This window comes from Cryptotermes secundus, unplaced genomic scaffold, assembly GCF_002891405.2.
Source record: "Cryptotermes secundus unplaced genomic scaffold, Csec_1.0 scaffold928, whole genome shotgun sequence".
NCBI lineage: Eukaryota > Metazoa > Arthropoda > Insecta > Blattodea > Kalotermitidae > Cryptotermes > Cryptotermes secundus.
In genome coordinates, this window is record NW_019738362.1 from 1,029,619 (window position 1) to 1,056,011 (window position 26,393).

Here is a 26,393-nt window from a genome sequence, read left to right on the forward strand (position 1 = left end):
ACTCTTCGATACACAGTGGTAACTGTATGTACCACATGCTCTAACATTAAAAAACTCTGCAGTTTGTCCACACTGTGAATATATGTACATATATACATGTGTATGTGTTCTGTATGATTCTCACAATAAATAGAGATTATATTCCTAAACAGCGTTAACGTTCTTCTTGCAATGGACATTCGGTGCTTTTTCCTCGAGATAGCAGCCGGGTTTAAATATTAAATACAGGGTGATTCATGGGAAGTATCAAACACTTTTGAGTAAAATGGATTTAAAGTAATATGGGTCCAATTTGGAAAATTTTGTAAGCCAGGGCAGTTAGAAAGCAAGCTAAAATCGTTACCGAAATAACGGAGTTTAACAAGCGAATCAATTTCATAATAACTTCACTGCAGTACAAAAATTAATGTCGCTTACTAAGAAAACAAGTTATACAAACACCTCAAACTGTCCGCCTGCAACAGGAGTGCATATTTCACTACGGTGTAATATTGAAATTGTTGGCATCACTGTGAATACAAGCTCTAAGGAACACGTATGCAAATGTTGGTAGTACCTCTAAATAACAAAGTTCATGAAAATCAGTTCAGCTGTTCTGTAGTTGTAATATGTGGGCGAACGGGCAGACATACTGTCATGTCGAAGGTAAAAGGCTCATTTTTTCGCAAATTTTCTTTGGTAAAGAGCCAAAAGGTTATTACTATGGAAACAGAAAATTCTGCATTGGCTGTAACAAGCTTTGTATTTCCGCCATTCAGGTACTGGGTAACAAAGTCGACATTTGTCAGAAACTATATCACCGAAATTCATAACCATGTTTTGAGGGAATAACATAAAAAACATGCATCGCTGAGTTAAACTGTTCATTTCATCTGCAGTAACAATGTTTCCGTGTGTTGACATCCGCTTCCACAACTCACGCGATGCAAATCTAATTACTTCTAAATTAGCTGTTACATAAACTAACGGACTACAATCGCATTGGAACCATTCTAACGTTGATAACTTCTGAAAGCAATATATACATGTGCCCTGATTCGAATACATTGCTGTTAATAGAAAGGTTCACGTAATACAAGCATTATCAATGTACTGGATTCTCTGTTAACGAAATTACGTTCTATGTCATATGGATTTTTATTGACCTGTTTTTGTGAATATGGCTTTGTTTTATACGAGGAAGGTTAACTAATTAAAGACTAATGAAATAAGAGACGGATAGCAAGTTCTAATTTTTTGAATGGCAGAGTTCATAAGGCAACTCAGGCTACTCTTGGTGGTATCCCTTCAGAAAGCAAATCGAGCAAAACTTGTCTAAAGCATCTCTGAGGCTGCGTCATACCTCGAGTAGGCAACCTCACGGAAGGAAAGTCTCTGTGTGTGTTCAATATTTCCGGTATGGCGAATCTAGTTAACTCTTTCGCGATGATATATAACATATCAATTGTGATGACGTACTTTGAAAGATATTACAGACAGAGTATAATTCCGTGAAGCAGAGTCCTACTAGAGAAGCTACTAATAGCTTATCTGGCCAAGAAATTCGCTACTTATTATGGAATCAGAATGTTTATTACCACGAAAATCACTGTCTTCTCAGGTGTGACGAAATGCAGTTTGGTAGACAGGAAATAACGTTTTGGAAGAAACTGCTTCCTATATTTTAAGGACAGAAAAATTCTCTTCTGCGCTGAAGATGAAGATACAATATTCCTCCGAAAGAATAGTATCTATCAACAAACCTCCACAGTATCACACCCCAGAAGGCCGTAATTTGATACCGCTGTAAGAACCTCAAACCTCAACACATATTCATTGCCATGTTTACGAGACCCCTAAGACAAATGAGCACATCCTGCACCCTCATATCCTGGGTCTTTAGGATCAATTTTAATATTTTCTCACTATTTGCGCCTAGAGTTTGCCTTTACACTAACTCCAAGCTGAAGTATCCTTTCTGAGAAGCTGAGAGTCACTCAGGAGGTCAAGAAATTGCTTGCCTTTTACGAAAACCGAAAATCGAAAATGAGTTTTATATCTACCCGAATCCTTAAGTATGTTTAGTGCCACCTCACCGCGTGATCTGTCGCTATGAAGTACACACACTGCACTTCCGCTCTTCAGACAGTTAAATCATGTTAACGAATCCGGATATCAGGCGAGCAATTCATACAGTACGGAGCGGGTTGACGCAGCGGTAAAGCTCTACAGGGATAGATTGTTCTGAGATTCTTCATAGTTTTCATCAGTCCCTCCAGCAAAGTACTACGATTAGGTAACGACCGTTTCCTTCCAAATCTCTTTCAATTCATCACTCACCCAGCATCCTACCACCCTACGCTACATGGCCTCATCTGGCCACAAACAAAACGTTGCAAAGACACTGCACATGCTTTCACATGTATGCAGTATAACTGCTCGGCAGGCCTATGTTGGTTACTAATAATGATACTTCGCGTCTGGGTCCCTATATATTCCTGCAGAAGCCAGCCATACAACTTTATTTAGGGAGATGTTCTCCGTAAGTTACCGAAATTCCATCAGAGCTTTTACAAACGTTTGACACCAATCGATGTTCTGTTTTGGAGGGCTCTCTTGAAGGGCCAGGATGTTCATATTCATCGGGCACCGATCCATGACTAATGAACTCTTGAATACCGAACAAGAATACAATCCGTGCAACCGTTCCGACGCTAGCGAGACGCACAGGCAGACAGAGAGGAAGACGGGCAGACGGCTTCCGAGAGCCACTTTTTCGCATGTAAATCCGTCAGTATGTGGAGGCTGATTTTCCTGCCGATGACAACACGACATGTATGAGACAGCAAACGGAACGGGCAATGCAGAGGCGTATTCTGCAGACAACGCAGTGTTCACATGATACTTGCCCACGCGCGTACCACAAAACCCTGTCAGGTGAAGTAACGTTGAGCGTGTCCATGTTGCGGTTACTTTCTGTAGAGGAGGGGGTAAGAGGGGGTTGGGAAGCACAGGAATTCAATCCTATACCGTACGGTAACATCGACGGTTCTGAAATATGATACATTTTACAGGCCTTGTTCGTAGTCTCTTCTTCCTTCTATCCACCATCTTCTACAGAATATAAAAAAAAAAAAAAAAAGATAAAAAGAATACATTCTTATACCCCGCTATCTCTTTGTCTCCCCCTATTCGACCGGAGAGAACAAGAGACGAACGTTCATCGTGTATGACAAGAGTCATGTCGGCGGCGGAAGGGATCGAAGAGCCCGGAGAGAGAGAGAGAGGACTGACTCCGCTGCAAGTTAAATGGCCCACGTGAGGCGCGGTTGGCCGGCCTTCCAAACCGGAGTCTGGCTGACTCAGAAACCAAGCGAACTGAAAAATCAGGATGCCCTGGCAATGATCGAAATCGAATCGCCGTGCTGACAGACAAGACTGTCAACTCCAGCACCACTCAGTCGAGAAAGCTCAGGAGACCTTGTCAAGGTGGGGAGGAGCTGTCAGGCCGTGCCTCGCGCAGGCCACGATAGGCGATAGTGGGACGCTTTTTGTATTTCAGATTTCCGTTTCATGAGGAGATCTGTAGGGACAGAAAGGCAATGTGTGTGTGGGGGGGGGGGCACAATGTTCTTCGGTACTCTGCCTGTAATGTACCTGACTGTAACACAGGGACAACTCAAAACTGCTTATCCGAATTCGGAGGAAACTTCGATACATTTCGTCTTCATGAGTGCTATTGAATCCACGGGGCGGAGACGCTGAAATCGCTCAGCTCGTCAAGCCACTGTCCGTCTTCTACAGAGATCTAACATTCATTTCTGTAAGATTTTAAGGTTTCTCGACGAATAAAATTTGTCAGTTCAATATGGACAAGAAGACTTCAGCTCATCAGATTCTGTTTTGTCCAGAGCATGCCATTGGGTCCTATCCTCAACCACGTGAACCCAGCCGAGAACCTCACATATTATCTTTAAAATCAATCATAACATTACATTTCCAGCTATACTCAGGTCCCCTGAATTGCCTCTTTCGTTCAAGTCTCCCGACTAAAATTCTGCATGCGTTTGTTATCTCCATTATGCATGTCAGTCTGCATGTCCCGTCCATCTCAAACTCCACGTTTACTTTGTCCAAGGCTCCACGCCGTTTCGAATTCAATCCCATCTCTTCAGCACAGACTTAGATCTACGGCTATTAAAGCCACGATTATGCTTTGAAGCCTGTGATAAGTCAAGTGACATATAACATTTTAGTTCGTACCTCACAGGAAACACAATGTGTGTCCATTACAAGGTCCAACCTGTTAAAACCTTCGCTGTTTATTCTGAAAGTCATACAACACCAATAAATACACCGTGTGGACAGACTGCAGTTTCTGCACATCAGAGCAGGTGCTACCATAAGATACAATTATCGGTATGCCACAAAGTGTAAAAAAAAGGCCATATTTACAGACGAAAGTTTAATTTGTTTATATTATTTTTGCTACCTCATAATGCAGCAAACGTCTAGCCATTTTTATCTTCCTTGCTCTTGCATCTACCCCCAGAGCTCGTATCATTAAGCTGCTAATTTCCAGACAACGAGGACTTCTCATCACGAGCAATTTTAGCTTTAGAGCGAGCCGCACAGAACGGAACACAGAAGGGTGGGGTGCGGGACACTGTAATTCCCTCTCGCGGTTGTGCCACGCGTAAGGTATGTAATTTCTCGAGGGTTGTGGAGGGGGTGAGTATGGGTCTCAAGAGGGCGGACACCCCCGGTGCGTGTCAGACCGCGGTGGCGGCATTGCATCAAAAAACGAAAACTTTGCTTTAGACTGATTCAGTCCTAAATGAAGCACATGCGATGTGCGTTGTTGAGCATGCGCGGATCGGATGAGGTCCTTCACAATTTGTATGAATGCATACAATCCTGAAGGGCTCACCGACACAAAATGAAAGGGCGCAGTATAAGAATTATTTCTAAATTACGCCGAACTGGGAAATTAGGCTGTTCTCTATGTATTCATGGCTTACTGTGTGGCGTCGAATGTTAGAAAGATTAAAGAATAATGAATTGGAAAGGATTCTGAAGGAAGTGGTCATGACTTAATTTGAGGTACCATCCCTATATCTCCATGGAGGGACTGAGGAAAACAACCACAAATTCAATCAGGATAGTTGTTACTCCGGCAGAGATTCGAACCGATGCCCTGAAGAATGCCGAGATCCGAGAGTTACGCGACGGCAACCAGTTACAGGAGAAACTCGTAACATAAATCTTTCTGGAAATGTTCAGGAGTGACGCGAGAAAACCAGAATTGCCTAACGGTGAGTGAATCAGTCTGATTCTTCCAACGTATCCACGTGATCACCTTACCACGTCCCTTTTCTTGTCACGTGATATTTCACGAATTAACATGTAGCACAGAAGATATTTCCGTCTCTCTACTTCGTCTGCATGCTGTAAGTTCGACTCTAGGTAAAGCTGTCCCTGTGACAGGCCGTGGAGGCCCATAAGGTTGTGAGACGTCGAGGCTCCCACATTTTCTAGATAATCGACTCACAGATGGCGGTGAGGTTGTCAGCCTTATGTGCCGACCGCCCTTTCCCTCCAGCAAGATTCCTGGTACTCATTTCTGTTAGAGGCTGAGTCGACCCCAGGGCCATAGTGCGGCTGGAAGGATTAGTTCAATTGAAAAAATACATTTACCTCATCGGGACTTGAACCAGCGACCTTCCGGCTTCTAGCATATTGCCTTAACTAACTACGCTACAGCGTGCCCCTCCGAAACTTGGTACCGAATCATATACGATTAAGTTAACCGTCGCTACAACAAAGCGATTTATAATTAATCGATATTTTACAATTGAATATTTCGCGCTACATGTTTCGTTCTCAAAGGACCATCATCGGGCAGTGATATAAGAACACGTCTAGGGTCACTGAACTGCTAATATGGCTCCATATTGATGCAAACTGCCGTATTCTATGATACAGAATTTGTGTCTCGAGTTAAATACAAGTAATGGAATTAAATATACAAAATATCAAGGATATATTAAAAACATGCTGTATTATACAAGTATATTGACTTTGTATTATATGTATTAAAATTATTGAAGATGATTGATACCAAACGACTTCCGATGAAATTTAGTACTAATGGAGTACATTAATCATTGCCGAGTAATCTTAATTTAGATCGTAAACAGTCCATACTTTGGTTCGTTCGATGTTATAATCCATTTTCTCAAATACAGCTCACAGAATAAAATAAATTCCGAATTACATAAAAACGAATCTCATTAAGAGATAATTTTTTTACCGAAACATTTTTTGACATGACTAATATTTAACAAAGTACAGGTTAAAGAATAACTGTGTCCAGTGTAAATAACACTGGAGCAATATTGGTCGCCGTTAAAAACTGATTGAGTTTCATCACTAATTTCGTTCATAATCTGTCCAGGTTTTAACTATATTATTCGCTAGCTAATTCAATTGAATTCCGGTTCAACAATACCGCAGGAACAGCCACCATCTGCGTTCGAAACTCTATTTGTATACAAAATGACAGATTTGTATCAGTAATTCACGAATGTCGGAGTCAACGATGTGTGAAAAATCGCTAGAAAAACCCAATTTCCGACTCTGTGTGGCGTGAATACCTTTGCAACAATAGCTTATGTTGGTCACTACGAAAACCTGAATTGAGTTCCGTTCTAAGTCTCCCCAGGTTTTAAGGGCACCATTCGCTGTGTGATTCAGTTGAATGCCCAGGATTGCCATGCACACATGAATAATATTTCTAATATAAATGAAGAGCGGATAATCACATAAAGAAATTAAAAATAATCTGATAAACTTGGGTACGCCAAATTGGCTCGTGTCTTTCCGCTATTCTATAAGGACTAAAAGAAAATTAAAGGATGTAGGTCCACAGGTGGAAGTGGGAAGCCGGCGACCGACCGCCTGAGCTATGGCGAGGCCTTTCTACGGAGTAAGGAATAGGACATAAGAGTGTGAACAGAATAGGATACACTGGCAGGCTGTTGTGAACAAGGTAACGAACGAAGAAAGTCGTCTTCTGGGTTTAGGCGCCGTGTATTCTTCGTTTTGGCCGACGTTTCGGAGGAACGTATCGCCTCCATCTTCAGAGCAGTTGAATGGCTTCCAATGGCTATACGTTCCTCCGAAACGTCGGCCAAAACGAAGAATACACGGCGCCTAAACCCAGAAGACGACTTTCTTCGTTCGTTACCTTGTTCACAACAGCCTGCCAGTGTATCCTATTCTGTTCACACTCTTATGTCCTATTCCTTACTCCGTAGAAAGGCCTCGCCATAGCTCAGGCGGTCGGTCGCCGGCTTCNCTCAAAACTTACAAGGTAACGAACCTTTTTGTTCCGTAAAATGCGGAGAATTTCTTAAACAGCTTGTGTGAGAATATCAGTTTTGGCAGATGAATTCTGTTCCGTATAATTAGTAAGATATTAAGCCACACATTGACATGAACAGTTAACAGCGGTGACTAAAATATCTTTCAAGTTTCGTCATAATCAGACGGTGACGTCACTAGATTCTGTTCTCAAGACGCGATGGAACCCAAATCGCCAGACTGGTACATCATGCAGGACTTCTGTTTGTTAAGGCTACCCACTGAGGATACGGCGAGCCATCCAGGATGTTTTACGAGGACAATAATTAGCACGCCTGTAATGCTATTTCGAATTGCAGGCGTCAGGGCAACAATGTCCACGGATTGTTACAGTCGAGAAGTAACGTCTCACTGCATATTGATCACCCGGAGGGTGCAGCAGATCCTGCAAGAGCAGACAGCATCACCGAGCTGCGAGGAGGTCCCGAGCCAAGCCTCCACGGCTCACACCTCCTGCTCCATCATCCGTTTCAGGGAGTCGGTTTCTTCAAAGCGGACAATCGCGTTACACAGAATGGCGATCACATCCACCGTCCCTCAACAAACCGACAATGTACTAAACCACGCGAAATCAAAAGCGGCATAAGTCACGCAGGTCGCTAAATTTCAGCCTTTGCTTACTCATTGCTCCACCATCCTCAGGCCTACAATGCGTCTTAATGATCTCATATTATGAAGGTTCGGTCCCTACTTCGCAGGAAACAAAGCGCCTTTCCATTACCAAGTTTTAACGAAATAGCCTAATCGTGTCAGTTCTGAGAATCATACGAAATATATGGGCTACATGAATCCAATCCGCACCTTTCCAACCTGTTCCAGATACATTTTACTATTATCGTCGCATCTGCGACTACGTCCTTTACATTTTACCTTTATTACGCCTAGAAGGCTGTGGAAGTGAGACAGAAGAGAATGTAGAGAGGGCAATAATCAGAGACACGATGCAACTTTAAGAGGAGAAACAGAAAATCATTCATAAATTAATGCCAAAACGTATAATTTTGAAGAATAATGTTAATGGATTTGAGAGCAATGGAGCTTAATTTCAATTAATTTAAGTCTTGAGAGCTATATGAGAAGTACGCAGTGGTATCTTGGAAGTTTGGAGACGGAGGAAAACCAAGAAATCCTGTGTCAAGATGGCCGGTCGCAGGACCTTCCGGATGTACACTGACATCAAGTCAGCAGTCCGACAGACAAAAGTATATGAGAGAATTCCAAACGTTTCCCTAACATATGTGCTGTTGCTTTACTGAGAATAAGAATTAGGAGATGCTGATTTATGCAAATGCCGATCAAAGTGGCCGCGCTATCTAAGGCATGAAATGTCTAAGCTTGCTTGAACGCCGGGATCGTGGGTTCGAATCCCACTCAAAGGATGGATGTTTGTCGGTGTTTATTCTGTGTTTGTGTTGTCTTGTGTAGTTCGCGACCTTGCGGCGGGCTGATCCCCGTTCCAAGGAGTCATACCGACTGTCTAAGATTAAGAAACTGAAGTGAAACGAAGCGTTTCGCGGATGCCCTATGCTCCGAGTGGGAAGAACAAGGATGAAGATAGACACATGTAAACAACATTTAAACATTCAGTTCGTACCTCACAGGAAACACTACGTCTGCCTAACAAGGAGCAACCGGTTAACTAGGCGGCACTGAGAGCGAGCGGTGCGTGCTACTGAACTAGCGATATGCCACTAACGCATGAAGGGACGGCGCATCTCATCCGTCCTTCCATCTTTATGTAACTCGAGCACCTGTCGCTCTCTCGCGTCGAGACGACAGTGCCGAAACATGTATGAGAAAGAACGGGATATCAACAAAAGGAGCAGGGAGGGAGGAAACCGCGCCGAAATCTCCTGCAGCAGAATAGAGAGGTGTTGTAATGCGATCTAGAGTTGTCGCCTGATTGGGTCGCATCGTGGGAGACGCGTCCAGCTGCATCCTGTGGGGACGCCGTCTCTCCTTAACGCAGCAATTTCATATCATTAACAGACGTCACCAGATACAGATACGATTTAACAGGGAATTCTTTGTGCGCTTTTTGTCTTCAGTTTCGCCATGTAAGTGAAATTCCAGTTGAAACAAAAGTCGTATTGATTTTCCGTAGGAATTGTCCTCTTAACGTCCTCTACCCAACATTCCAAGTAGCCCTCGGTATAAGAACAGCTCTCAGTGTACAAAAATACTGAGTAGAAACGATTTTCCTTTCTTTTTTTTCTTCTTCTTCTTCTTCTTCTTCTTCTTCTATTCCCGTTTATCTCAATTGGAGCACAGGGCATCCGTGAAACGCTTCATTTCGCTTCAGTTTCTTAGTCTAAGACAGTCGGTAGGGCTCCTTGGACGGGGGATCAGCCCGTCGCAAGGCCCCTACCTATACACAGAACAATACAAACAGAATAAATGCAAGCAGCCACCCATGCCTATAGCGGGACTCGAACCCACGACCCAAATTTTCGAGCGGGCGAAGATAGTTCATGATCTGCCGGTTAACGTTGTTTGAGGGGAAAATCATTGTTTATTGTGAGAATCAGGGGGAAACATACATACTTACTTACTTACTCATGGAGCTGAGCCCTTCTTGAGGAGCCACCAATTCTACAGCTACTCAAGAATTTCCCAGAATTTTATGGAACCCGAAGGTTCATCACCGTGTTCACAAGAGCCCTTCACTGGTCCATATCCTGAGCCAGATCTATCCAATCCATACCATCCCATCCATTCTAATATTGTCCACCCACCTACGCCTTGGTCTTCCCTGTGGTCCCTTTCCTTCTGGTTTTGCCACAAATATCCTATATGCATTTTGTAGGAAAAATGCAGAGCATTTAATATAAAAGCTCGTGTTCGTATAAATTACCACTGTGCTATAGAGGGTAATTAAGATGACCCTTTTTTTTAACCACAACCCCACCTCCTGTAACGTTCAGTAACTTGACATTTCTTTCACTGAGCGAATTTATGGGTTTCGTTTGTTTCAAGTACAAACAGCTAAGCTGCTGGGACAGTCTGATTATCCAGTTTATCTTCGTGACTGACATCCGGGGCGTTCCTAGCGGCAGAAACTGAAGTGTTCGCACCTGAAAGGGTTTAATGAAGGCTATTTATATACGAGGGATGGAACTTTAATAGTGGCAACTATTTATTTACAACTGATACAAAATAGATGCATGTTTCGAAGTTTTACTGTCCTTCAGTGTAGTCACCAGCATTGTGTACAGCCCGTCTAGGATACCTTTAGCAGCTCCTGTTGTGTTGATAGTTCGAATGGAGCGGTCTCCTGCCTGAAGAATCTCTGGAACAGTTCTGAAGCGAACGCCACGAAGTGGTTCCTTCATCTTAGGAATCAAGTCGAAGTCACAAGGGCTTAAGTCCGGGGAGTATGGTGGATGGTACAGCACTTCCCAGCCCCATCTCTCGAACAAATCAGCCGCAGCTTGCGCTGCATGCGGCCGAGCACTGTCCTGCAAAATGATGGGTGGGTTCTGCAGAAAGTGTCGCCGCTTCTTTCTCAAAGCTGGTCGCAGGTTGTGTTCCAAAAATGAACAGTAATAGGGTCTGCTGTCGGGGAACGGTATGCGTTAGGGCAACACCATCACAGTCGTACACGAGAATCGCCATAACTTTCACATTGTTGGGGTTCTGACGAACTTTTGATTTTCATGGTGGTTCCACATTGCCACTGTTCTGTAAGGCAATGCAGATTCCCCACAAGCCTCTTGAAGACCTTGATGACACTGTCGTGCTGTACGGCCTCTGGAATATTCAATCTTTATCCAATTCCGTTGTTCCTGTTTCGATAACATCGTGACAACACTACATTAGACCGCCAGCTAACACGAAGCTCTGTTCTCGTCACTGCGCATGCGCGTGGGGAGGGAGAGTCCATTTGCTCTGAGGTAAGGCACGTATGTAACTAACGTGTGGTATAAGCGACATTATTTGGTTCCGTTGCATGGCGTCTCTACAGCAGTGTTACCACTATTGTAGTTCCAACCCTCCTATTTCTGTTTGTTTTAAAATCCTAACTCCTGTCTTTCTACACTCGCAGTTCGAGACCACTCCGAAACAATCAGAGTATTCTAGAAGGATTTAACAATTTTGAACCCTGAAGCCCCTTATGAAGGCGTCAGTCTACAAAAATGCGGAGAAGCAATTTTCTCTAATTTGGGGTTAATTCCCACAAAGTCATATCGAGTGGAAAACTGAGCCGGTTGGCACTGCGGTAACGGTCCTGAATATTTCGGTAGGGACACCGGCTAGCGTGACTCACATACTTTCTGCTTTTCCTCAGACCCTCCAGACAAATGCCAGAATAGTTCTTCCATTAGCCCATGCCAGTTTCTTTACTACACCTTTCATGCGACGCTGTGTAGACTGAATGCTGACGGCGTCGTGAAGTAACTCCATCAACAGTGAAGTTGATGCTTCCTTTCCCAAACCGCTGACAGTTTAACCGCTCAGAGCGTGTGCCTTGTGGTCGTCGTGTCACGCCACCAACTGAAATATTTTTATATTCATCTTCACACAGAATATTTTATTTATTTTACGACGCTGTAAACAATTTACACCACACAGCATCGGATGAAAGGATCATTAATAAACGATGAAGCGCAAGGATTCGAAAGGAAGTTGCAGTTACCTAATTTGATATATCACCCTGGAGGTACTGAAGAGAACTGGGAGAAACGTCAGTCTTGACAGTCGACATCCCGGCTGATATTCGAACCGAGGCCCTCCAGGATTTAATTCATAATCCTTACCTGTTTTGCCACCTCGTTCTGTTATAATCTTGAATAAATTTGTCTTCCACAAAAAGAAAACCTACTCTTAAGCACACGATAAATAAAATTCTACATAATTTGACATTCCACATTTTCTGTAGCTGCTGCAGGCGCTCCTTCAGAGACACTTCATACATTCATAGATGGCGCTCTGAACACCAGGGACTTTTTGTTTCTCTGCAATTCTTTTCCATTATATCTGCTCTCTTTCTACCCCGCATCATCCGCGAGAGGCGACTGAACACTGTCGCATGAAGCAAGACTTCACTGCAGCCTGCAGTCAGCCTACATCAACCCGTCGCTGCTTGCTACTCATGTAAAATTATTTTCCATTTTCAAACGTGGGGAATTGGATTTAATCTGTGTCCCGTTTTACGCTTGGCCAAGTGGAAGCTTGCGTTCGTGATGCAGATTAACGCAGAATTACAAAAAGCCGACAAGCGCACGCACACACATGCAGAGAATCACATTCACAGGGACTCGTTCTCATCCCCAACACGGCAACATCAGCGCCAACAACCGGTAGCTCCATGTTCTTTTCTCTGTGCAGCCAATCGCTATTTAGCGCTTATCAGTGATTTATCAGCTGCAAACGCAGCTTCATCCAACACACAATATTTTATGGAGAATTTTCTGCTGATGTAGTGTATAATCTCCCCGCTCCCTCTAAGCTCTGCCCCAAGGTGGCTTTCCTCTTTCCTTCATTATTCTCATTTTCTTTCGCATTCTGTTTCTTCTTATAATCCTCCATCTCCCTTCGTTCCTCATCCTATTCTATTCTTTTTCTTCTTCTCCCCGTTTTTTACTGATTCGTATCCTCTTTCGTCTCTTCCTACTGCTTCATCTCACTTCTCCGCAGCGTCCGTGACATGTCAACACTTGCCTTGCAACCGCAACGCGCGGCCGCTCATGTGCCTCATTGGTTACGATATTGCAGCCTTCCCGGTCGTAACATCGAGTAAAACCACGTGACTCGATTGCATGTCAACGAGCAAGCTGCTCTTTTTCCGGCAGGATATTCGTGGCTTTCCTCAGACACTTCAGGCAATAGTAGCTTGAAATAGCCTACGCAAGAAATTAGAGAGAATAAAAGTTCATGGTACATTTAAGATGGAAGAGTATGAAAACCTAGACGTGGCTGAGAGGATAATATTAAAATGAATCTGAGAGAAAAGGAAACTGACAATAGAACATGATTTAACAAGCGAAATATTGTGAAAAGGGTAAAGAACAACTGGGTTCCATAAAAGTTTGCTAATTATTTATGCGAACTGAGAGACTGTCAGCTTTTCAAGAGTTATGTTGACGAAATAATTATAATCCCGCATTTTAGTCACATAGGCAACATAGTTCAGTCGATATACGAGTATGGGGGGCTACGAGCTGGAATCGGGGTTCGATTCCCGGCAGGGTCAGGATATCCTCTCTTCACAGTCCCCAGTTCCGGTTTGGGACCCATTCAGCCTCCTGTTAGGAGTTTAGATGGGGCTCTTTCTCCGAGTTTAAACCGGCCGGGCGTGAAGCTGATCGCTCACCTTCATCTAGTGCAGAGGTAGAGAATGTCTGGAGCTATACTACCACTCCCTCATACACCCTCATGGCGGGGTGCTTAGTTAATGAGACGCATGGGCCTTTAACTATAGTAATTCACTTGAACTTTTTATTCTATATAATTATTACATCATTTATTGTTTATATGGAGTGTTTCTGTGCATGAATAGCGTTCTTATAGAATTCTATTGAAAAAAGAGCTAAAGCTATCCCTGTAATAGGCCGTGGAGGCCCATACGTTTGTGAGACGTCGAGGCTCCTATAGTTTCTAGACAATCGGCTCACAGATGGCGGTGAGGTTGTCAGCCCTACGCGCTTTACCCCCACCAAACAATTTCTCTTAAACGAATTAAATGTGTCACTCGGAACTTGCGAAAATTTTGAACATTTATCCGCCTGGGAAGGAGTTTCCTGCAGCGAGAGAACAGTGTAGGAATCGAACCCCAGACTATTTACCTTACAGTGTTAGCGTAACCCTTCGGTTCGGCTTGCTAACTGAGGCACACAAGATAACCAGACGTCTGTGCGACAAACCAAACGTCATTAAAATATGTACATCTTAGCCTGTAGAAGGCGGGGGTGGGGGAACTGTGGCTGCTGTAGCGCAGTCTGCCTAACTGACTCTAATTCAAATTATCCCAGAGCAAGTGGGGAAGACGGTGGGCGGGGGAAGGAGGGAGCCACCTTAACGACGGAGACGCTCCAAGCAGAGAGACGAGTAGGCTTGTCCCCATCTTACCCAGCAGTTAGCATTAGTGGCTTGTTCCACGTTGTCAGCATAGCGTCGAATGGTAGGTTAAGAGATAAACGATGAATTGGAAAGGAATAGAAAGGAAGCGGTCCTGGACTAATCGAGGAACTGTCGCAGCGATTCCCAAGAAGGACTGAGGAATACCGCGGAAACCCTCAGTGAGGATGAGATTCGAACAGAGCATCTCACAGATATAAGTCTAGAGCCTTACCGCTACGCCAACCCGCTCGGTGAAATTTATGAACAGAATGATGGTCATGTAAGAGTGCCCTGAAATTCAAGATAAATTATACAACTAAATTGGCCTATGTTAAGGCTGTATCATCATCAGCCTCGATAGGTTAGGCTTGTGGCCTGTTCCAGTTCAGAAGCAACTGCTGAGGCGGTAGGATTCCTTGGACGGAGGATCAGGCCATCACAACGTCTCTGCTTACGCATAGCATCAACACAGAAAACGCTCCACGTGGGATTAGAACCCATGAGTCCAGTATTCGAGCAATGAAGGCAGTATGTGCAGCAGAGCGGACGGCCGGTGCCCATGAATGGAGCTGCATAACGGGGCCCTTCGTAATCTGAACTGCCACCAGATATTACTCGCATTAGGGCGGCGAAATCAGGGTGCAGAAGATTAACTGGGCATGTAGTGCGCATGAAATATATGAGAAATGCGTAGAAAATCTTGGTCGAAATCCTTGAAGGCACGAGAACTCAAGGGAGATCAATATATAGAAAAAAAAGATAATATTAAAATATATATCCAAATGTGTGGGCGTGGAATGGATTCATCTGGCTTAGGTTCGAGTTCAGTAGCGGAAAGCGGTAACGAACCTTTGAGTTGCATAAGAGGCGGAGAATTTCTTGAGAATCAGATTTCGAAGGACTCTTTAAAACAGGAAAACCTGAATAAGAGAGAACACTACAAAGACCTTGGTGTAGATGGAAGCACAATTTTAAAATTAATCTTAAAGAAATAGGAAGAGTGTGGAATGGATTCATGTGGCTTGAGATAGGGACAAGTCACGGGCTCTTGTAATTACGGTAATGAACATTCGGGTTCCGGAAGGGCTGGCAATTGTTCGAGTGTTCGTTTTTTCCCCATTTTCTCCTTCTGGCTCGGATCGGATTTCTTTCTGTAACCCCCTTTGCTTGGGTCACCTTGCATGCAACTCGCCTATATAATAAAGCTTCATTCCTGAACCTACATATGTATTTCATCCCTGAAGATGGAGGCAGTATATCCCTGCTCATTGCCACAATCTGCTGGATTTGAGCTTCTCACGGAGATGACATTGACGGGTGCAGTTTTTTTTCGTAACACCGTGCACTTCGGATACAGACGTTTCGGAGGATCATATCGCCTCCGTCTTCAGGAACGAAGAGTAAGCCAAGCTGGAAACCAGCAGAAGCAGACGACAAGCTAATCCGAAACGTCGGGCCTTACACGGAGTTACAGACCTTCGATAATGATTGTGCTTTATTTTATTTTTGCCTAACTGTTGACGTGTTATGTTCCTGAGGAAAGTGTTTCGAGCAGCATAAGGAGCCCACAACGGTTTACGTAGCTGTCTACACGCACACAAAGGAAACTGTTTACAGATGCCAGTCGGTCCGTCCCGGTCTCTCCTGCCTGCTACTCGCTGCCTTCACGTCTCAGTACGTCTTCAATTCTCCATGTAATGCTGAAGCTAATGCAATTTGAGGCGCGAGCACTGGAAAGTGAAGGGGTTACCATGTCAACAAAGAGAGAGACGACGAGACTCACCGGCGTCCTCCCGTCACCTCTTCCTCTTATTATTCTTATCTTCGGTTCCTTACTTCTGTGTCTTCGTCTCGCGAGGCGACGTCAGTGGCGGCACGTAACCTGCAGTTTTGCAAATGTCATTGTGTTATGTGGAACTGCAGCTCTGAAGCGAATAGAGTGACCTACAGGCAACACTCCTCACTTGTGCTCGGGAGATTCTCGGTTTGAATCCCAGCCGATATACTACTAATCCTAATCGAATCTTTCCGATGGTTTTCCTCAGTCCCTACACACAAATACCGGGATAGTACCTCGATTAGGCCACGACCGCTTCCTTTCAAACCCTTTCCATTAATCTTTCTACCATCCAATGCCAAGTAGTTTCGATTCTGACAGCGTCATTAAATAGCCCTCAAAATTAGAACTGCAATAGTAAGCTTAAAAATGCAGTGGTAATCATACATACCGTTTGTTTCAACATTAAAGAACACTAAATTTAGCAGATACAGAGCATAGGCGCTGCTTTCTGACCTGGCTCCTGTGTAACGCGTGAGAAGTGTGGAGCATGACAGTGGTTGTAGCTGCTTTGTGAGAGAGAGGGCGCGCGGCGCAGTGAGTTCGTGTTGTAACACACACCGGCCCTACGCTCCCCATCACTGTTAGTGGCCTCCGAGCATTATGTTGGAAACGACCAATATTTCTATGATTCTCAGGATGAACAGCGATAAACAGGTCACGTTAACGTAGAGCAACATGGTTTTTAAGTTATCACAGGAAAATATGTTCCAAAATTATTGACTTCGTGAACAATATTTTAACCCTACAACTAACTACACTGTGTTCATGATGTAAGTGTACATAAACACATACAGTTCTAATGTTTTGTTGCCATCTTGAGGCGTTACTGCGGATGGATTTGAAAATGTTGTCCGCCCCGCTCCTGTACACCCTAATAGGCTAACGAAGCTTGCAGAGCTTTGTTTATGTGCCGAACTGTACCACAGAGCTGTAAGGATAAAAACGCGTCTCAAATAAAATATAACCTAACAAACAGAAACATTAATTCTTTTATTGCACATTTAAAATTTGTCATAGAAAAGTCTATGATAAAAGTAAGTTGGATGGACAGGGCAGGGCAGGTAGAATGCATGGATTTATGTGACTCAGAATGCGAATCAGTTTCGTGGGCTCTTTTGAACACGGCAACGAAACTTTCGGTTTCGTAAAGGCGAAGTATTCTTAGTAGAGAAACAACCATCAGCTTTTCAAGAAGGGATCTGTTCCATGGAATTATTTGTCGAANGCCCGGGTTCGATCCCGGTTCTGGTCAAGTGGGATTTGTGGTGAAAAAAGTGGCGCTGGGGTGGGTTTTCTCCGAGTACTTCGGTTTCCCCTGCCAATCTTCATTCCACCAAATTCTCCATCGTCATAATCACCCCCCATGGCAGGTACAAAAGGTGCCGAGTGGACCCAGCTGCACTCCACCCTCCACTAAGCGAATTAAAAAAAATAACTAGTGTAAATAAGAAAATAATTTTAATAGGAAGGAATACTCTAGAAAGTTGTTATTTCTGCTGTTAAACGCATGGCACGCCTGGTTTTGGGGCCGAGGCAGTTAATTTCCCCCATTTTACTTCATGCAGAAGAAACGCGCTGGGACCGTGACGTCAGCGCACTTGCTGTACTCCCGTGGTCGAGAGACGTGTGACGGAAAGTCACGTGACCGACAAGTGCGTGTGTGAACGTGAACTGCAGCCGTTAGCCACAGGCAACCGCCACGAACATCAAAATTTGTTCGTCAAATTGCGGTGGAAATTCTTCGAGACGAGCACACTAGTGTCAGAGCAACATCAACTGTCATGCATTTTCGTGGAAACTAGTGCAGTGAAATCACCATAAATGGAAGTGGTCTTTCTTGGAACTCCCATCCGTTTCATCCTGTACCTTTCCCACTTTCTCTCCCTCTTTCGGAAAGAAGCAATGGGGAAAATCCAACAAAGTTTCTCTTCAGTAAAGTTTAAGGGGAGAACTCTGAAGAAGAGGAAAAAAAAAAGAGACTCGGTAAATCTTTAGGGCGTAACGAGCCAGTCCAATCAGAATTATGGCAGGCAGGTAATCAGTTTTGTGACGTCTAATGCTAAGCACCGACCCCTAACATTTTCAATAGAAATTCTCAGTTCTATGTCTCCTTTCCTTCAAAAGGTTTCAACGAACACTTCAACGATTCTTAAACGAATGTATTCATTCAGTCTTTTGATCCCAAATGAAATCTGCCAGAGTAAAGATCAAGTTATGGGCGCACAGGACGGAAGATTTGTAAGACAAGTTGAATACTGAAGCAAGGATGTATATGATACTGGCCTTTATGAGTTAGTCAAGGCAAAAATGCTACTGCAGAATCTAAATGGTTTTTATTTATGGTTTCTTTCAATAACCCTGCTGGTAGCTCAGACCATGTAGTGTCGGATGGTACAGTGATTAGTGAATAAAGAATTGGAATAGATGTAGAGGGAAGTGGATGTGGACTAATTTAAGGCACTGTCCCGTCAATTGCCCGGAGATGATAGGCAAGAACCAGTCAAGATAATGAGTGTCCCGACAGAGACTCGAACCAGGCACTTCCCGAACACAACCCAGAAACCATATCCCTTAAGCCATCATGCTCGGTGAAATTTAAATGAGAAAATAATAAACCGATACACAAATTTCATATTACAATCATCTGGGTGACACCGTGAAGTCTGTCAAAAGGACAATGACCGAACGGATCGCGTAGCGGCAGCTGTCATGACTCTGGAGATAATCCTTCGTGGATTACCTCAGTTCCTCCAGCCATATTCTGCGATAGTTCCTCGATTATGTTATCACCGTTTCCTTTCAAATTCTTATCCATTAATCTATAGTACTACCACTCTACTAGGTGCTGAAAGCGTCGTACAATAAGCTACAGAATGAGAATGTCCTTCCCAAGATTCCGGTAAGGGTTTTAGGGAATGATTCCGTGTACTCCTCCTCCGCTTCTTATCACTAACGAAGGGAAATACTGTCCGTTGTTTTCTTGTATTACAGCAAAATAACACGCAAATTAAGAAATTACATGTAACTAACCTTGCTCCTGTCCCAGACCCTTCCCCTCTCCCCCTCCACTGATTTCCCATGTAGACCTGTCCCCTCCCTTCACTGCTCTTATATTTTTCTTTTCCTTGGCACTACAGCCCCAGTGGGCCTAGGCCTACCTCCATGAACTTCTCCGTTCACTTCGGCCTGCTCTCATATAGCCGAGTTTATTTCCAACATTTGTCTGCTTGCACCTGTTCTCACTGTCTCTTCGCTTGCGGATTTTCTTATTTTTCCTTCTACCCTGAAGATGGAGGCGATACGTTCCTCTGAAACGTTGGTTAACACCACATCTACACGGTACCACATCCCAGGAGACTGCTTTTTTAAGAAATTACAGTTTATTCATAAAACAGAGACTGGGTTGGGGGTTTCGAATCATATCAGAAAACTTCACCGTAATATTTGCACGTCGGATTAACAGCCGTGGGTACCGTACATACTGGCAAGAGCACAGAGAAAAATTTCATAATATCATCTGGTGTTAGGGCCGTAGCATGAAACAAGGACCTTACATTTACATACAAATCATATGAAATGTTAATTGAAACAAGAATTTTCTTGACTCACCTCAGGCTCATCACAGTTATCCATCATGATAAATATGCTCTTCCCTCGTCTGTACGTCCCTCAGACCAAACGTAGCGATCAATAGCCATATTCAGGAGGCCACGAGTTCGATTCTCAGTCCGCAAGTTCGACTGTCTATGCTTTTTCAAATCCTTCCAAGCAAGTACTGGGATTGGATCTTTATAGAAGTTTCACTACGGTGACAATACACATCCTTAGAAAACCATATGTTCATAATCATTATTTCAGTAGACTATACATAGGCTTATGCAATTAAGAAAGCGTTGTTAAAATGGGCAACTAACAACCACCTAAATGCTTTTCGTAAGGAAGGCTTAGCTGTGAACTTACAGATCAACATATATGAACACACGACTCGTCCGTTCTCGCACAAGCTAATGAGTGGCCTGCAACTGCACTAAAAGTATAATCACTACAATTTACGATTAAACACACAACTTTAAGGAACATTTACCACCACCATTACACAAACATGCATCGCGCTCAAAACAAAACAAACGAATGAAGCTGTTCCTTATTCACTCAAGGCCCGTCTAGATGGCTCCTCGGTCTCACAGTTTTGCCAACGTCATGTAATTTATTACACAAGGCTTACGAAACTTTGTGAATATATTAATTGATTAACATTCCATATTTACCATGCGTTTTCATTATACATACCTTGCTTATAACACTGCATATGTCGAAACTGCTTTCATATCTACAAGTAAGTACTATTAATACTTGGCTACAATTTATGTGTAAAACGTAATTGGATGCCCAACATGATCCCTCCTTATTTATATTAAACCCAGAAGTCGATTACATTAACTTTTAAAACATTATTATATTTTTTTGGTCTTCAAAATATACGTAACACTCAATTCTGTATCTATTTATTATACATATGACCTATTTATGACCAATTATTGTCCCGCCAAAATTTATGATTTCGGACGAAAATCCATTTTTGAAAGAAGCTGATTTGAAGATGGGTTCATGCTCACATTCATCTTTCTCGGTCATTACCTCCTACGCATATAAACAAGTGACCTTCCTATCGAGTTCTATTCCCATTTTCACATGTAATGGGATTAGTATTTAGAGAACTTGAGGCAATTGCAGTACAATCGTAGTGTGGGCTGCTAGCTAAGACTGTTAAGTGACGCTCCTGCTTGAGTGTTTACAACATTTACTTGGGGTTCGAAACATCTCCAAATGACTTTTTTTTTTTTAACTATACAGACAAACATTAATTTTCTGGTTTGAATGCTTTTCTCATTCAGAATTTTAAGTACTGCACTGAATCTTGCGAAAATGATGCAAGAAATTACATCCCGGGCGGAGAAAGTGAAACTCCATTATTTTGCATATGATTTTTTTTTCTTCCTGACATGTCCAATTCATGATATGTAATTAGAGTTTTACAACATTTGCAAGTACCACTCTACCAGACTATCAGGAGTCACGAAACAGACCCAAGTTAGAGTAAGAGGAGAAGAACAGAACACTGAGAACGCATGGCGGAGACGAGAAATACATAGTTTTGTCGGAAAACATGGAGAGAAGAGACCCACTGGAAAAACTAAGAGTGAATGGAAGGACACCTAAACGAAACAGAGTATGAGGTTGTGGACCGAAATGAACCCATACCGTTTTCTGTTTACACAGTTTCCAGCATCATTCAGGGGAATTAATATTCTTGTCATAAATTGGAAATGTTTGGGCCCAAAGCCGACCGTCCCTGAAATGTGATGTAAGTGACTCCATGAAGCAGAACCTCTCTCGAGAAGCTTTCAGTCACTAAACGACTCAAGAAATTTCCCAGCTTTTTTTTTTTCTTCCTTGGCACTACAGCCCCAGTGGGCCTAGGCCTACCTCCATGAACTTCTCCGTTCACTTCGGTTTTTCTAGATCTTACACATTCGGTAGGACTCCTTGGGCGGGTGATCAGCTCGTCGCAAGGCCTCTACCTGTACACAAACACAGAAAAACGCACACATACAAACTAAACATCCATGCCCTGAGTGGGATTCGAACCCACGATCCCGGTTTCCAGGCGAGCGAAGACAGTACATGCCTGAGACCGCTAGGCTACCGTGACCGGCTTCCAGCCTTTTATAGAGACGTATGTTTCATTACGGTGGCCACTGCCTTGAGTGCAGAATGCTTTAATGAACTCACAAACAAACGGCACAGAGAGACAACAATACGTAAATGTAAGATTTCCCTTCTGCTTAATTAATTAAGCACAACACAATGAAGACGTGTGGGAAAGTGGAGGTATAGCTCCACCATTCTTGAACTCGGCAGTAGATAGAGATGAGAGATCACCTTCACGCCCCTGCCGCTTTACCCACCGGGCACAGAGAACGATAAGCAAAACAAACAAACGGACGAACAAAGAAGGGAGGACCGCAAGATACAAGAGGAGCAACAGTCAATGCCTCGAGGACGTAACGAACTGAACCGCTTGCATCTTCTGTGCTTATTGCCGCGGCAGAAGGAGAGGCGTGCTTTCGGGCCCCCGGGTAATAAGAAGCAATTGAAACGCTTGCTAAATCCGACTACGTGGGGCATAGAGAGTTTGTGTAATCTGGGGGAGGGAGTGGGGGGGACGTCTTGTGCTTACAAACGACGGGGATAGGTTGGGAGGGGGGACACAGCTTGTATCCGATTACGAAAACAAAGTTTTCATATACAAGTAAGCTTGCTAGCGGGGGTGGCACTAATGGGGTTCGTATTCAGGTTTAATTTCATACATGGTGGTCTTGGAGCCTCTCACACTGCCTAATCGCAGTTCCTACTCTAACAGTATTGCTTTACCAAATACAAGGCAGTGTGGGCTACCTCCACTGACGTCCCGCCAACTTTCGTCCGTCTTCAGATCTTACTAGCTTGCCAAGAGCCAGGACAGGGATGAAGCTGCAGGCTTACAGACCCAGGATGTGATAATGTGCTGCCTGCTCAGGGCTGTAACGGATGGGTATGCGACAATGGTGGGATCATCATTAGATGGGAAACCCAGAAAAAATACTGGGAGGAAAACCTCCTTAACCCCTGCTTAACCACCTGAGCTGGGTAGTCTATGTAGCAACATTAACATTGTGTTTATACAAACAAACTCCGTGGCCTGTAGACCGCAAGCAAACTATACCGAAAGAGCGACCGCCGCTTGTCTGCGAAGTTAGTGCAAACTTTTGCGGATAGAGGGTGTTGCGAGGTCAGCGCATCGGATCCCCACGGCCGTTAATCTCGGTTTTCTAGACCGAAGCCGCTATTTCCTTGAAATAGCTCCTCAGTTATCCTCATGAGGCTGAGTGGACCCCGTTCCAGACCCACTACTTCTCAGAAAATCTGGTAGCGCCGGGAATCGAAGCCGGGACCTCTGGATCTGTAGGCAGGAACTCTGACCACTAGATCACAGAGGCGGTATAATATTATGTATATATACGAGTAATTTACCGAAGTGAACGGAGAAGTTCATGGAGGTAGGCCTAGGCCCACTGGGGCTGTAGTGCCAAGGGGGTGAAAAAATACGAGTAATTTAACGATGTTGTCAGTAGTTCAGCGTACAAAGGTAGGATCATTAGTAAAGTAATTAGAAAGAATAGGTTATGGAAGAGCCTAATTTGAGGTTATATGTCTGGAGAAAGAGAAGATAATCACAGAAGTACTAAGTGAGGCTAGCAGGAGGTTCGAATCTAGCCTTCTGCCATGCGACATTAGGTTCTAGCAGTCTGCAGACCCACTGCAGAAAGATAAAAGAGTTTCTCTTCAAAATCTGGGTCAGTTAGGCCTAATCGAAGTGCTTAGAGAGTTATGGTACATAAGCGAAATAATCTTATAAATTTTGGCGATAAGTTCCCGTGGTGACAGGTGATTTGTGAATCCCCTTCCGACATCTTTGATGTGTATGGGGGTTATCCTCGTCGAATAAATATTAAAGCGACAAAAACATCGAATAGAATTCATGTCGACTGGTGCCCAACAGTGTATCTGTGTATTCCGTATGGTTCTCACAATAAACAACGACTGTTTCCCTAACCAGCATTAACCGGTTGGACTCTGTAGCGGAGACGTAATGTGTTTCCTGTGAGGTACGGACTGAATTGTTATATATTCTGCCCACACAGTGTATCTGTGTGTTCCGTGTGTTTCAGAAATTTGTACAAATATTCACATACTTTTGTGAGCCTGGATAGCTCTTGTTGTGGTCAAGAAATTTCACTTCTAGATATCGTCCAGACCGGCTCTGGGGCCCACCCAGCCTCCTATCCAATAGGTACTGGGGGCTCTTTCCCCGGAGATGAAGAGGCCGGGGCGTGAAGCTGACCACTCATATCCAACTAGTGCCGAGGTCAAGAAAATGTGGATCTATACATCCACTCCACCATACGCCTTACTTAAGCACAGGGACATCTTTACCTCTTTACCTTCATTCACATACGTTTAGGAATGAACTGTTGAAGTTTTAAATATATTTAGCTGAATCTCGGGTTTTGATAAGGTTAAACCACCGCAATATTTTGCTCGGTGTTCAGGGCAATTCCAGAACATTAGCCTTTTGGAGCCTGAGATTTATTATCCACTTCAGAACAGTGAAGTAATGTTAATCTACACCTCCCGCTCTGCGTCTTTAGAATCTATTTTGATACCGTTTTCCCGCCTGCAACTTGTTCTCCGAAGTAGGTCTTCTTTTTCAGGCTTTCGGACCAAAATACCAAAACGAATGGGCATAGACCACATCATTGTGGGCAGTTTTGTCTATGCCACAGTGAATGCCGGTGTTGGAGAGGGGCTCTTGCAACAGCCCCGTCCCCGGACCCCCAAAATTGGAGGAGGAGGGGTAATGCATCTCCACTGTGTGATCTAAAGAGGCATCGAACCGCCACTGCAACAACGAAACATGAATAAACACTGATATAATTGAAACAGTACGACTTAGTGACCGGTATTCTGATAGACGGTGTGGGTTCGCTACCAGCCAGGGGCAAACAGTTCAGACCGGTTGTGGGGCCCATCCAGCCTCATATCCAAAGAATACGAAGTATTTCTCCAGGAATAAAAGCTGCCGGGAAGTGAAGATGACCACTCACATTCAGCTACAATTAAGAATATATGGAGTTATATCTCCACTTCTCCATACGTCTTCCTTGCGACGTGTTTAATTAACAAGGCGTAGGGGCAACTTTGCCTTCGCCTCGCATCTACGTCTGAAGTAGTTTGTTTCTTTCCGGTTTTCATACTAAGATAGTGTGACACACATATTTCTCATGCATAACAACCTTCTCATCTTTCAGATATATAGAGGTTTGAGGAAAGCTGACTCTTATAAACACCAATGGACTTATTAGCCTAGAACTGGCAATGGAGAATACTTTCCTGTGAGACTCGATGCTGTGTAGGTTAGTAGATGCGTACTAGTCTTCCGGATGAAATTACTGTTTCCATCTTCGGGGAAGAAATATAAGCCAATTAAAGAATCAGCAAGGAGCAAAGATCAAGAAAATCCTTGCTCGCTGCTTATTCTTAGACACTGAAGATGGATGCAATGTGTTTCTCCGATACGTCGGTAGACTTGGACTAGACCGGACGGTGTAACACACGCATCGCCGAGAGAATATAAAATTGGTAACGTTTAGAGCTGGCGACGTGTGACGAGTTTATACGCACAGGCGAGACGCCTGCTCACGGTCGCACCCGCCCCCAGTTGGGGCCCATGTTAAATTCATGATTCGTTGGCAAGAACTGTGGCAGTTATTGTTTTACGTGACGCTCCTGGGCACTGGGTCTGTTTTACAATTTAATGAAAGGTGGAACAGTTAATGGGAAAAAGCACAAACAGCAGGATCTATATGAAACATAGCAACCAATGATTTGTCAAATTCTGATATGAAAATCGTTGCACGCACAGTATGTGAGGAGGAATGCGATTTGGAACTAACAGAAAACTTCTGACAAACTCAGCTATACACGAACCTTCCCACCTTATATGAAACCCGGAGCGTTCACAAGAGCTCACGGGACGCTATCCTGACCCAGATGAATCCAGTATATAAAACAGCTACTGACAGCGATGCAAAGTAAACAACCAAAAAGATATTTTCGTCTCTTCAGATTTACCGACCAAATTTTTGTGTTCATTTCTCATCTCTCCCACGCGTGATAAATTCCGTAGCCATGTTACTGTCATCGATTTTACATCGTGTCTAAATATTTTGAGGGAAATATAAGCATTCAAATTACGTAGCCCCTCAATTACCCCTTTCCTCCTGTTACTTCCTCTCCCTTAGGTCAAGACGTTCTTCCCAGTAACCTTGAACTACACTCGTCCTTTAATGTGTTAATTGAGAATACATGGAACTATACCTCAGCTCCCCTATACATCTTCATGGCGTGGCGTTAAAGTATTTAAGGCCAGGGATAATTTTGCCTCAAAATAGAAATGAGTATGTATTTTGGAGCAATATCCCTTCTC

The 26,393-nt window shown here is 43.7% G+C and overlaps 1 protein-coding gene across 2 annotated transcripts in view; it reads left to right on the plus strand.

Moving 5' to 3' along the window:
- LOC111870927 (paired box protein Pax-6) overlaps positions 1 to 26,393 on the plus strand; it is a 113,957-nt gene that overhangs the window by 25,504 nt on the left and 62,060 nt on the right. The window lies entirely within an intron of this gene.